The sequence below is a fragment of the Cricetulus griseus genome, chromosome 8 (genome assembly GCF_003668045.3).
Source record: "Cricetulus griseus strain 17A/GY chromosome 8, alternate assembly CriGri-PICRH-1.0, whole genome shotgun sequence".
Taxonomy (NCBI): Eukaryota; Metazoa; Chordata; class Mammalia; order Rodentia; family Cricetidae; genus Cricetulus; species Cricetulus griseus.
This window is the reverse complement of record NC_048601.1, coordinates 13,826,950-13,838,301: the sequence shown is the minus strand read 5'-3', so window position 1 is coordinate 13,838,301 and position 11,352 is coordinate 13,826,950. Positions and strand designations below refer to the sequence as shown.

General features: G+C 42.8%; 1 pseudogene; it reads right to left on the bottom strand.

Moving 5' to 3' along the window:
- Nucleotides 1-5,983: 5,983 nt before the first annotated feature.
- On the bottom strand, nucleotides 5,984-11,352 carry LOC100752220 (annotated as a pseudogene).

Here is an 11,352-nt window from a genome sequence, read left to right as displayed (position 1 = left end):
GCCCCATTGCCCTTTAACTATTCCAAATTCAGCGGGCAGGAATGGTGATTCCAGTCCACAGCTGACCCCACAGCCCTGGACCCCAGCCTACCTCTTCTGTGTCTCCTCAGGAAGCCCACGAGGCTGTAGTGGTGGTGAAGCTGTGACTGCAAGTGAGTAAGGAGGAGACAACTTCAGGTGCTTTAATCTCTCCTCAAATGGGCGGAAGACCTACAGGACCTCACTCAGGTTCCAGAAGTGTCTATAAAAAGAACCGGAAGGACAGAAGGACACACCTAGTCCAGTTTCACGGCAACTTTTCTGCATGGATCCCTTTGGTGAGAGCAATTATTCCTCATTTACTGCTGACCCAGGTGCCTTGGCCCAGAGAGCTATGACTTTAGGGAAATCTGCTTCCTTACACTGTCTCCTACTGTGTTTAGGGAGCTGTGGGGGAGGGTGCTTGGTCCCTATTTCGGCGGCTTCTCCCAAACCCTGGTTTTAATCCTAAGATTCTGTAGAGCTCCCCTTTGACAAAGTACCATGACTTTATCTGGACATATAAAAGGGCAACTTTACCTACCCCAGGTCTTCAAATAGCTGAGAGTAGATGAAACTGTGAGATTAGGGGGAATCCATTTTCTCTGCTCTTTCCTTGTGTGAGACCCTGGCTGCTCACTGTGAATGGTCTCTTTCCTGGACAAACCATTCTTGGTATCGCCCAGGGCTTTGGCTGTAATCTCTCATCTTTACTCTCCTCAGCCTCATTAACACACTTGCTTTGGGTCTCATTGCATCTGGGCATTCCTAGGCCCAGAGATGAAGGAATTCATAACTCAAGGTCACCAGCTGATGCCGAAATAACATACTTTGTTTTTTTTCTATGGTGACTTATATAATCCTACAAAATGACCCTCTAGTTTCCTTTGTGAGTCTTTCCCCATATGCCATGTGAAGACCCCACATTAGTGCACCTAGTTTGGTTTTGAGATACCCTGGGACTCGGCTCTACCTTTTCCATCCAATCATACTCCACCCAGATCTCCAGATTGCATGGTTTAGCCAAGTTTGTTTTCCCAGAGCCTTGAAAAGATAAAAGACCCATCCACTCAGCTCATCTTAGATGCTGTTTCTGTTTTGAATGACCCTTTACCTTCATCTCCATGTACCTTGTTTCTCACCTAAGCCCTTCTTCTAAGGTCTGCTTCATCATATCTCCTAGATCCTTCTTGCCTTCCTGGCTCAATCCAGTCCTCATTGATTACCTCCTACCAAACTCTACAAAACCTAAGAATACATTCTGTTCAAAGTAGAAGAAATCCTAACGTTTGGGGCCTAATTTATGAGTTAATGTGTCGGTAAATATGTAAGGTAGTACATAATAAATAAAGTAAATAAATGAATAACAATGAATAAGAAATATGTCATCATGAGCCAAGCAAGGTCGTGCATGTCTTTAGTCCCAGCACTCAGGAGGCAGAGGCAGGCAGATCTCTGGGTTTGAGGCCAGCCTGGTCTACAGATCGAGTTTCAGGACAGCCAGGGCTACACAGAGAAACCTGTCTTGAAAAACAAACAAACAAAAACCCCAAACAAACCAAAAAGAAACCTGTCAACTTGTCGGTATGAACCTCACTTCCTTGATTAGGTTTAAGCTGCTTGGGCATCAGGAATTCCGTCTTTATTCCACAGCACCTGGCCCCATGTGGATGGAGCATCTGCCAGGTGCGTGGTTTGATGATGCAAGTGAATCCAGTATTTCTGAGAAGACATTCTTTCACAGTGTGGTTTTCAGCCCGTGCTTCTTAATGGAGACCACCTGAGGAGACCTCGGGTCTTTAACAAACCCTTGACAGGTTCTTTCTGAAAAGCTTCTGTCTTAGGAGCCTCCCTAACTTTAAAGAGGCAGCTTCTCCTTTGAGAGAAGAACCTTCCAGGTTGGTTCATTTGCTTTCACCATCACCGTTGCCCCTCTGTCACTGTAAGGCTAAAGCTTACTGGGCTCTGCCGAGGACCGTATTCATATCCACAAGAATCCATCCATGCAGCAGCCCCGTGAGTGGTGGAATTGCTGCTAGAAGACAAAGGAGAAGTTTCTACTGAATTTTCCAGGTGAACTATTTTGGTGACCTCCACTTCCCCCACCTTTCTGCCAGTTAGTCATGGCCCTCTCTCTTTGTTGTATGAAGAGGCCTCCTGACCTTAGGATGGCTTGAGGCAGGTAAACTCATGGGTTAATGACCACAAAGCCCTTTGAGCACCGTAGATAAAAGGACCTGGCTTAAGTATTAATTATCACTATTTAAAAATCTGGGGTGATAGAATGGACCCATCTGTTGTTGGGCATGGAGGCCCATTTTGCCAACACATATCCAAATTACTCACACCTCATATGTTTTGGCTTCTACGCGCTAACAGCATCAGAACAAACAGCTAAGATACGGCTTTGATGACTCAAAATACATCGATTATAGCCAGTCCATTAAAAATGGAGACAAAACAGTCAAGAGGCCATGTGCCCTCTGCCAGAAATAGCCCTCTCCCAGGGATTGATCTGGGAGAGAATATGAGCACTCATCTAGTCTAACTATTCCAATAAGAGTGAGGAAGCCAACACTGCAACAGGAGGAACTTTCCAATAAGGATGCCGAGGGCTAGACAGACCAACACAAGGGCCCGAGGCGTGGGATTGTCAGAGAAGACAGCCAGGGTGTGTGAACTAAGACTCCGACTGGGAAAGAATCTGTGTCTGCAGAGACTGGTTGACTGACTAGAACAGCAGTACTGTGGAGAGGCTGGAATGTTGCAGGTTCAGAGGCCAATTAATTATCTTATCTTGAGCTTGTTCTAGCCCTCCAGAGCAGCCATTCCTTGCCCACTTCTGTGTCAGAACTAATGTCTTGTAACTAATAGATAAAAATCTTCTGGAATCTATTAATGTAGCAGACCACTAGCTTCCACCAACCCAAAAGCCCAGGTAGCATCTTGGACCCATAGAAAAGCTTCCCCCATTTCTCTCTACCCACCAACTTATTTGAAACTTGTCTTGATTTATGACTTTGTCCTATAAAAACTCCATGAAACTGTTTCCACATTGGAACATGGAATTTTGGGGTAATCTAAACTATCTCATATTCCCTTTAAGATGACAGCTGTGGTTTTTGCATTGACAGTTTCCAACTCCCAGTCATGTTCTTGCTGTGGTCCCAGGCTGAATTCTCTGACGTGTCCCACCTCTTAGGGACAGGTCCTTAGAAAGACTCCAGTCCTTAGGTAGGAATTGTGAATTTTGACTGGAAGAAAGAAAAAAAGCAAACAAATCTAGAGTGTGAGAGTGAGCCCCATGCTCCTCACCCCACTGCTACCAACTTGCTGCATGAGGAGAGGCTGTGACAGGGCAGATGGGCCAAGAAAGGACTGTTTGTTCTTTGGTTTGTTGATGTCCACAAGGTACAATTGGTGCGTTGTAAAAGAGAAGTCCCTCCTCACCAGGTCCCTGTGTGCGACATTTGATGCTCTGGAGTCACCATCGTGAAATTCTTCATGCCTTTGTCTTGGATTTATGTTTGGTCAACAAAGTAGAATGGGGCCATAGCGCGTGTGTGTGTGTGTGTGTGTGTGTGTGTGTGTGTGTGTGTGTGTGTGTGTTAAAGCCATCAAGCATGATCCAGCTTCCCACAGTCTCTCCCATAGACAAGTTCTTGAGTATCTAGTCAATTCACTGCCAGTGCCCTGGATCAGGCAGCCTCCCGGGTCTACAGTGGAGCCTCAGCTGGGTCACGTGTTTGTGTGGGTTAGGTAGGGTGCTCTTGGAAAGGGCTGCTAACATATCTACTTCTATGCAGGACCACACATTTCCATTTTACACTGAGTCTCAGAAATTATACAGTTGTGTCTAGGCATCTCGTTCTGTTATTTTTCAAATACTATATTAGTCTGTATCAAATTATATCAGTGTAGCCGGGCGTTGGTGGTGCACACCTTTGATCCCAGCACTCGAGAGGCAAAGGCAGGTGGATCTCTGTGAGTTTGAGGCCAGCCTGGTCTATAGAGCGAGTTCCAGAACAACCTCCAAAGCAAGTTTTTTTTTTTTTTGAAAAACCAAAAAAAAAAAAATTATATTAGTGTATACACACTACACAGTTTAATTGTATATACTAAATAGCTATGAAGTACCACAGCAGCTAATCTGGACTATTAACTGTTAAAATCAACTGAGCCTCACTCATTTATGAATGTCAGAGTATTTTAAAAATTATTTATTTATATTTTATTTTAACAGGAAGGTCTTGCTTTGTAGCCCAGTCTGGCCTTTCTCGCTGTATCCTCACTCAGTTTCCAAAGTGCTGGAATTACCAGTGTAGGCCACAAGACCTGGCTGTCCGGTTCTGTTTTGAAAGGTTGGGAGCTGGAGAGATGGCTTCGTGGTTAAGGTCACTGGCTGCTTCCCCAGAAGACACAGATTCAATCCCCATCACCTACATGGCAACTCACAGCCATCTGTAACTCCAGTCCCAGGGGATCTAGGGCCTGCTTCTGGCTTCCTTAAGCACTCACATATGTGGTACACAGACACACATACAGGCAAACACTTATACACTTAAAATAAAAATAAATAAAATCTCATACAAAATTTAAGTGAGCACTGGCTACTCTCTTCAAAAGCTGGGTTCAGTTCCCAGCACCCAGGCTGGGTGAGTGGCTCACAACTTCCTGCAACTCTAGCCCCTTTCTGGCTTTGGAGGCATGGGCATACATATGGCACACACTTCTTCAGATTCAATAAAAAACCCTGCAAACGGAAAAGAAAGTTATTTTAATGTTTTCTCCCTAGTTTGTGACTACTACAGTCTTTCAGTGGCACTAATATACCCTCCTTTAGAATGAGTTGGTTTTATGAAAAGAATTGTGTTAGTGTGTGTGTGTGTGTGTGTGTGTGTGTAGCCAGGAGAAGGCGGTGGGTTCCCTGGAGCTGGAGTTGCAGGCGGATGTGAGCTTCCTGATATAGAAGCTGGGCACCCAACTGCAGTCTCTACAAGAGGAGCCAGCACTTCTACAAGCTGGGCCATTTCTCCAGCCCCGTGGGCTGCTTTATTATCAGAAGAAAGCAGATAACGTGAAAAATATTGCAGGTCTGTTCAAATTCAATTGCTACATCTAGAAGGGACAATCTGACGCTACGGAGTAAAATGTTGATTCGTAAAAATTTAATTTTACTTAAGTTACATCCTAGAAGGGAAAACGTAGATATAGGACCTCAGAGCAGGGATTATTTAGATTCAATCTTGTGAACTGTGCAAGGCTTAACAAACGTGACAGGTAGTATTATTTATAATAAAATTCATAAAAAGGAAAGCTTAAAGCCTCCAAAATAAGAAAGCACACCGTGGCAGGGACATGATATTCTGTCAAGGAATATTCCATTTGTTTCCAAAGGAAACGCACCCATACTTATTACTAATGTGTATGCTGTCAGCTTCTATTAATGCAAAAGCCTCATAAGCACCTCCTGGCTGCATGTATACTGACTGGGGTTACACAGCTGGTGCTTTATTTTTATTTTTCTTCTTCTAGGGCTTTTGATGATAAAATGATGAGCCAGCTGATAAATTAGGCAGTGTACCGCCATCAGCCATCAAGTCTGTATTGTCTTCAATCACAATGAAGCAATGTTCTCTATAAGCTTCCAGCCTGGTGTGGAGCTCGAGGTTAAATGTCAACAAGTACTGAGGCTTCAGTGTGCTCGGACTTTTAGTTAGACTGGACACAGACGGCTAGAACAATCTTTATCACTTACTGCTTCGTTTAAATATGTTCCATTCACACCTCAACTAGCTATCATCTCCCACTTAGAAAAGTTCATTACAGACTGTATATTTAAAGTGAAAAAAAAAAAACTATAAAGGGACCGTAAAATGAACAAGAAATAAAATTAGAATACATGGCAGAGTTTTAAAAATGACTAACACCAGCGGTTAATTCATAATGAGGTTTTGACACTAAGTCAGATTTTACTGATTTAATGGAAACAGATGAGGTGCCAGTACACAAAACTTGCAGAGATCTTTTGTTCAGGTGTTGGAGCCGGCCATATCCACCTCCCCACCACACAGTTAAGTTTCTGTTTTTCACAAGAAAAAACAAAAAACAAAAAACAAAAAAACCCACTAAGTCTCAGAGTGACACTCACACCGATGCACAAACTCGGAATCCAGAGTGTTGCTGGAGAGATGGCTGAGCAGTTGAGCATGCGTACTGATCTTTCAGAGGGTTTGAGCTCAGTTCCCAGAGCCCAGATCAAGCAGTTCTCAGTCACCTGGAACGCCCTATTATGGTCTGAGTGGGCTCCTGAAACACCCCTCCCCAATTTAAAAAATTATTTACATGCTTTAAGTTAAAAGCTATCTCAGCAGGGAATGGTGGTTCTCTCATGTTATAATCTCATCATTTAGGAGGCTGGAAGTTTGGTTGGAGTTCAAAGACAGAAGGACAACCTGGGCAACAAAATGAGTTAGAGTCCAGTGTCAGCTGCAAAATGAAATCCTGCCTCAAACAAAAAAAAAACCAAGTAGCCAAACAATTAAACAAAGTACTCAAAGACACACAAAACTACCTCACTTGGCAAACATGTTTGGACATGGCATTTGGATAATAAGAAGGCATATTTAGGTGGTATTTGTACTCTTAATGAAATCAAATCACAGGATAGACAATGTGCTTTGATATGCCAAACACATTTAAGGACTTTGGAAGACAGGGCAGTTTTCAAGATGGCCCTAATTATCTGACACTCTTACTGCCAAGAGGGTGGGTCTATTCCCCCCTCAAATCTAGGCTGGCCTAGGCATTTGCCTGTAGTCAGTACAATATAGTGGGGAGTGATCACGCAGAAATTCCCAAGCAAGGTCAAAGCCTTGCAGCACCTGCATGGCGTCTTGGATTACTTGGTCACCAAATGCTCTCTCCTGGGACACAGCTGCCACACAAGAGTCCACATTTAGTTTCTCCGGTCAGCAGTGCCAGCTGAGCCCAGCCTGCCAGCTGCCATCACCAAAGCAAGCTTCCTGGGAAATGGTCTTCTTGTTCCCACTGTCCAGTTGAATCTCCGTGCTGAATTCATCTCCCTGTCGACAGGAGGGAACTCTTTGCTTTGTTATCATGTTAGCTTTCATTTTGACAGAGTTCTAAAATAGCTTTGTCAAAGCCAAAGGCTTTTATCCCTATAGAAACGAATAGACCCACAGGCACTGGCATTCCCCTGAAAGGGCGTATGCTCTGGAGTGTTAAAATTGTTCTCATAAAGGGAATGATTATAACTTCTGTGTGTTCCCTAGCTGTTGCAACACACAGAAGGGGACAGAGAGTCAGTGTGAATGAAATAATTAGAAATATTGCTGTATCTTATTTTTCTCTCAGGATGTAAATGGTTATTTTTTTCCAGAAGAAATAAAAACATATGAATTGGATATTCATTTTCTTTTCAAAATTCCAAGTGAATAATTGGATTAAACTTGGTGAATAGGAAATGACTTCACTGAATTCTTAAAATGAAATGTGACTGGAAGACTCCTGTGTTGTTACGATTAATATTAATGAAAAATTTCCAGCATTAAAATCATGACTAACAAGTCCCTGTTGATAACAACCATAGCAATCTAACTAATGTGGATTTTTGGATTTTCAACTTTGGTTGGACTTTTTTTTTTTTTTTGGAGCTCGAAGGCATTATATTAGGTAAAAATAAAAATACCAAATGGGAACATACTAGAAGATTCCACTTTCATATCATCCCAGATTTGAACAAATTATAGTGATGAACCCTTACTAGAATTTAGAGTTGGAAGGGTGGACGGTGGAGGAGCAGGATAAGGGCATTCTGGAAGATGGTGGAACTGTTCTGTATCCAAACTACAGAAAATTATTTTTACGTTAAATTTACAGAAATATAACTTCTCAGAGAAAGGTCAATTTTAGTGCATGTTAACAAAACCAAAACAAAACAAAGAACACTACGTAAACAGTACAACACATGTCATCAATAAAACTGTAATATTAAGAAAAATAACTTTCTAATTTAAGCCAACAAAATACTTGCATTAGCCACAGAATTCTTAATCCAACTACATTATATGTAATCAGAAATAGGGTCTAATTGCATATTCTTTCCAATATTTAAATAATGCAATGCTAAGGACATTCTGCTGGTCCCCTGTGACTCTTAATTGTGCTCCTTTAGTTTAAAACAATAGCCTAATGCTCTAGCTATAATCCAAGTACACTGGGTAAACATTAAAAAGAAAATTGTATGCTGGGCGTTGGTGGTGCACGCCTTTAATCCCTACACTTGGGAGGCAGAGGCAGGCAGATTTCTGTGAGTTCGAGGCCAGCCTGGTCTCCAGAGCAAGTGCCAGGACAGACTCCAAAGCTACACAGAGAAACCCTGTCTCAAAAAACCAAAAAAAAAAAAAAAAAGAAAGAAAAAAGAAAATTGTTAGTCCTATCTATTGTCAAAATTGATAGTAATGGACAACACTATGCTTTCAAATCTATTTTCTTGTCATTCTAACTCATTAAAGTTACTATACAGTTAGACTCAACATTAAATCTCTAATCTAAAAACTACAAATCAGAATCAGCAATTACTGCTGAACAGAGGACTAATAGCTAATGTTTGAGACAATGTAGTATCCCACAAACTTAACAACTCCACTCACAATTTTGAAATTAGAAATTCAGAATGAATTAACACGTAGGAGGAACAAAAAATGAAAGCTTAAGTTTGGGGGGCACACTACCAATGATACTTCTTTGAAAACAGACATGCCTAACAGAGTAATCCTATGCTTATATAGAAAGTTCATGATTTGATTACAGTAGATTCTGTCTTTTGAGATCAGGCCTAGATAGTTTTTCAGCACTGCTTCTGCCATGAACAGAGGTTAAGTGCTTTTGAGAGCAGATTTGTGTTTGAAATCCGTATCACAACAATGGCATTTATATGGCTGGTCCCCACTGTGTATGCTCAAGTGGTCCTGAAGCATGCTTTTAGCAGTGAAGTCTTCAAGCACACAGTACACTGAAAGGGTCGTATACCTATGTGTCCTCGAATATGCCGGTTGAGATTGTTCTTCTGTGTAAATGTTTTCCCACACTGCAAGCACAAGAACAGTTCATGCATCTTAAGGTGTCTCAGATAGTTTTCTACGTGAAGAAAGCCCCTTGGACACCTGGCGCACTGGTGCCTCAACGAGAAATTCTCAACCAGATTCTGGATCTCATTTACTGTGCCATGATTTCCATTAGTATTCTGAAAAAATAGCCCTTTATCTCAACTTCTGGGAACTTCTGCCACTCTGCTCTCAACTGTAGAATTGATCAGTGAATGCTGTGTTTCAGGGAAATACATGACTGCTTTGGAGGAGGTACAAGGTTGTGAAAACTGCCCATTCTCTACACCATCTGTACTGATCGATTCTACATGGAGGATACAAATTTCATTCTCTTTAAACCCACTGTCCACTGTCGAGAGCTCTGGTGACTTCATTCCCCGTTGCTCTGATGTCAACCTCTCTACGGTAGATTGTATTGCGTTGCTTTCTTCTTCTTTAACATGGAAATCTAGGTTTACAGGACTATCTTCTGAAATTTCAATGATCTCACAGTCTTTATCAGAATTTTCTTCCTCAATCTTAACATCTGTATCCGAAGACTGACAAAAGTCAGTGTGTTGGTTGTTTTTCATGGAAAGATCAATTTCCAGATATTTGGACGAAGCTTCTGTGCATTTTTCTACATACAATGTGAACCATCTGCAGGTAACTGGCAGCAGTCAAGTATTTCAAAAGCTCTTTCCTTTTCACTTCAAGTGCTCCTGTGTAGCAGGACAGCAACAACTTTCTTCCAACTTCTGCACTCTGAAGAATGGTGATTCTGACGTGTTTTGACTGTGTGAGTAAAAACTTATCTCTCACGAAAGTGGAGCAAGCAGCCAAAATCACCTTGTGCCCCTGGAACTCTGTATCACTAATATAAATTGATACATCACAAAACAAATTCTGCTGTCTCAAGAGATTCATTTTCTGTAAGACCACATCTCTTTGCTGTTCAAACTGGAAGTGTAAAGCATCAGACTCAGCAGCCATGGTTGCAATAGACTCACAAAACTGGCTGGGAGGCTTCCACGCCAACGGCGGCCCTGGTTGGACTTATGAAGGCTGAATAATGTCACTGAAGAACATCCGGCCTTGTCCTCGGATATCCCACTGAAGTAAGTTTATAATCGGGGCAGGATAGCTGTCTGCTATACAGATCACGGGGAAGCTTCCTTTTGTTAGAGCTGTGACAGGAAACACATTGCTTGACAAATTTATCATCTCTTGAACATCACCCTGAAGGGGAATCTTCACTGTCAGCTTGACTGGATTTGTAATTACCAAGGAGACACACCGCTGGGCTTGTCTTAGAGGGCATTCATTCACCACGCAGTGAAGACCCATCTGGAACCCACCTGGAATGTGGGCGGCACCGTTCCATAGGCTGAGGTCCTGGACTGAATGAAAACAGGAGAAAGCAAGTGGGGCACCCATTCTCATCTCTCTCTGCTTCCTGACTGTAGACGCAATGTGACCAGCTGCCTCACGCTCCTGCCACCACACCTTCTCACCTCAGTCGGTGAGCCTTCATAAACCCTTCCTCCCTTAGGTTGCTTCTGTAGGTGTTTTGTCAGAGCAATGAGAAAAGTAACCAATACAATCACAGAGAGTACTTACTAAGCCAAGAAGACTAAGGTGCACCCGTGGGTAACATAACCTTACGTCATATACACGGTCTACTGGTGATCGAAGCTTTGCTCTGCGATGTATGGCTATGACATGAAGCAATGGAAGCAAGAAGGCAGGCAGGACACGACTCTGGAGCAGTGGCTGAGAGCTGACATCTGATACTCTGGCAGAAGAGAAAGAAAAGGAGAAGAGAGAGAGAGAGAGAGAGAGAGAGAGAGAGAGAGAGAGAGAGAGAGAGAGAGCACAAACAAAGGGCCCATCATCAAATCAAAGGTTCGCACCTGGCAGGAATTGGCTACTGAGGTAGATGGAAGAATTCTGGAAGGAGCAGGCGTTCCTTCTGGGGAGACTTCTAAGGAAAAGAGTACAAGTAGGGAGCAGCAGACTGAGAACATCAAACTCAAAACAAACAAACAAGAATAACAAAAGCAGGGTGCACACTGAATGAAGCATGGTGAGCAGAGAAGAGGACTGGCCAGATTCCACGGGGTCTCATAAATTCTCACTCTGTCTAGGCATGGCTAGTGGTGAAAGACCCCCGCCCTTAGCTTTCTCTTTTAAGTTTCCCCGCGTGCAGCTGGCGGAGCGCGTG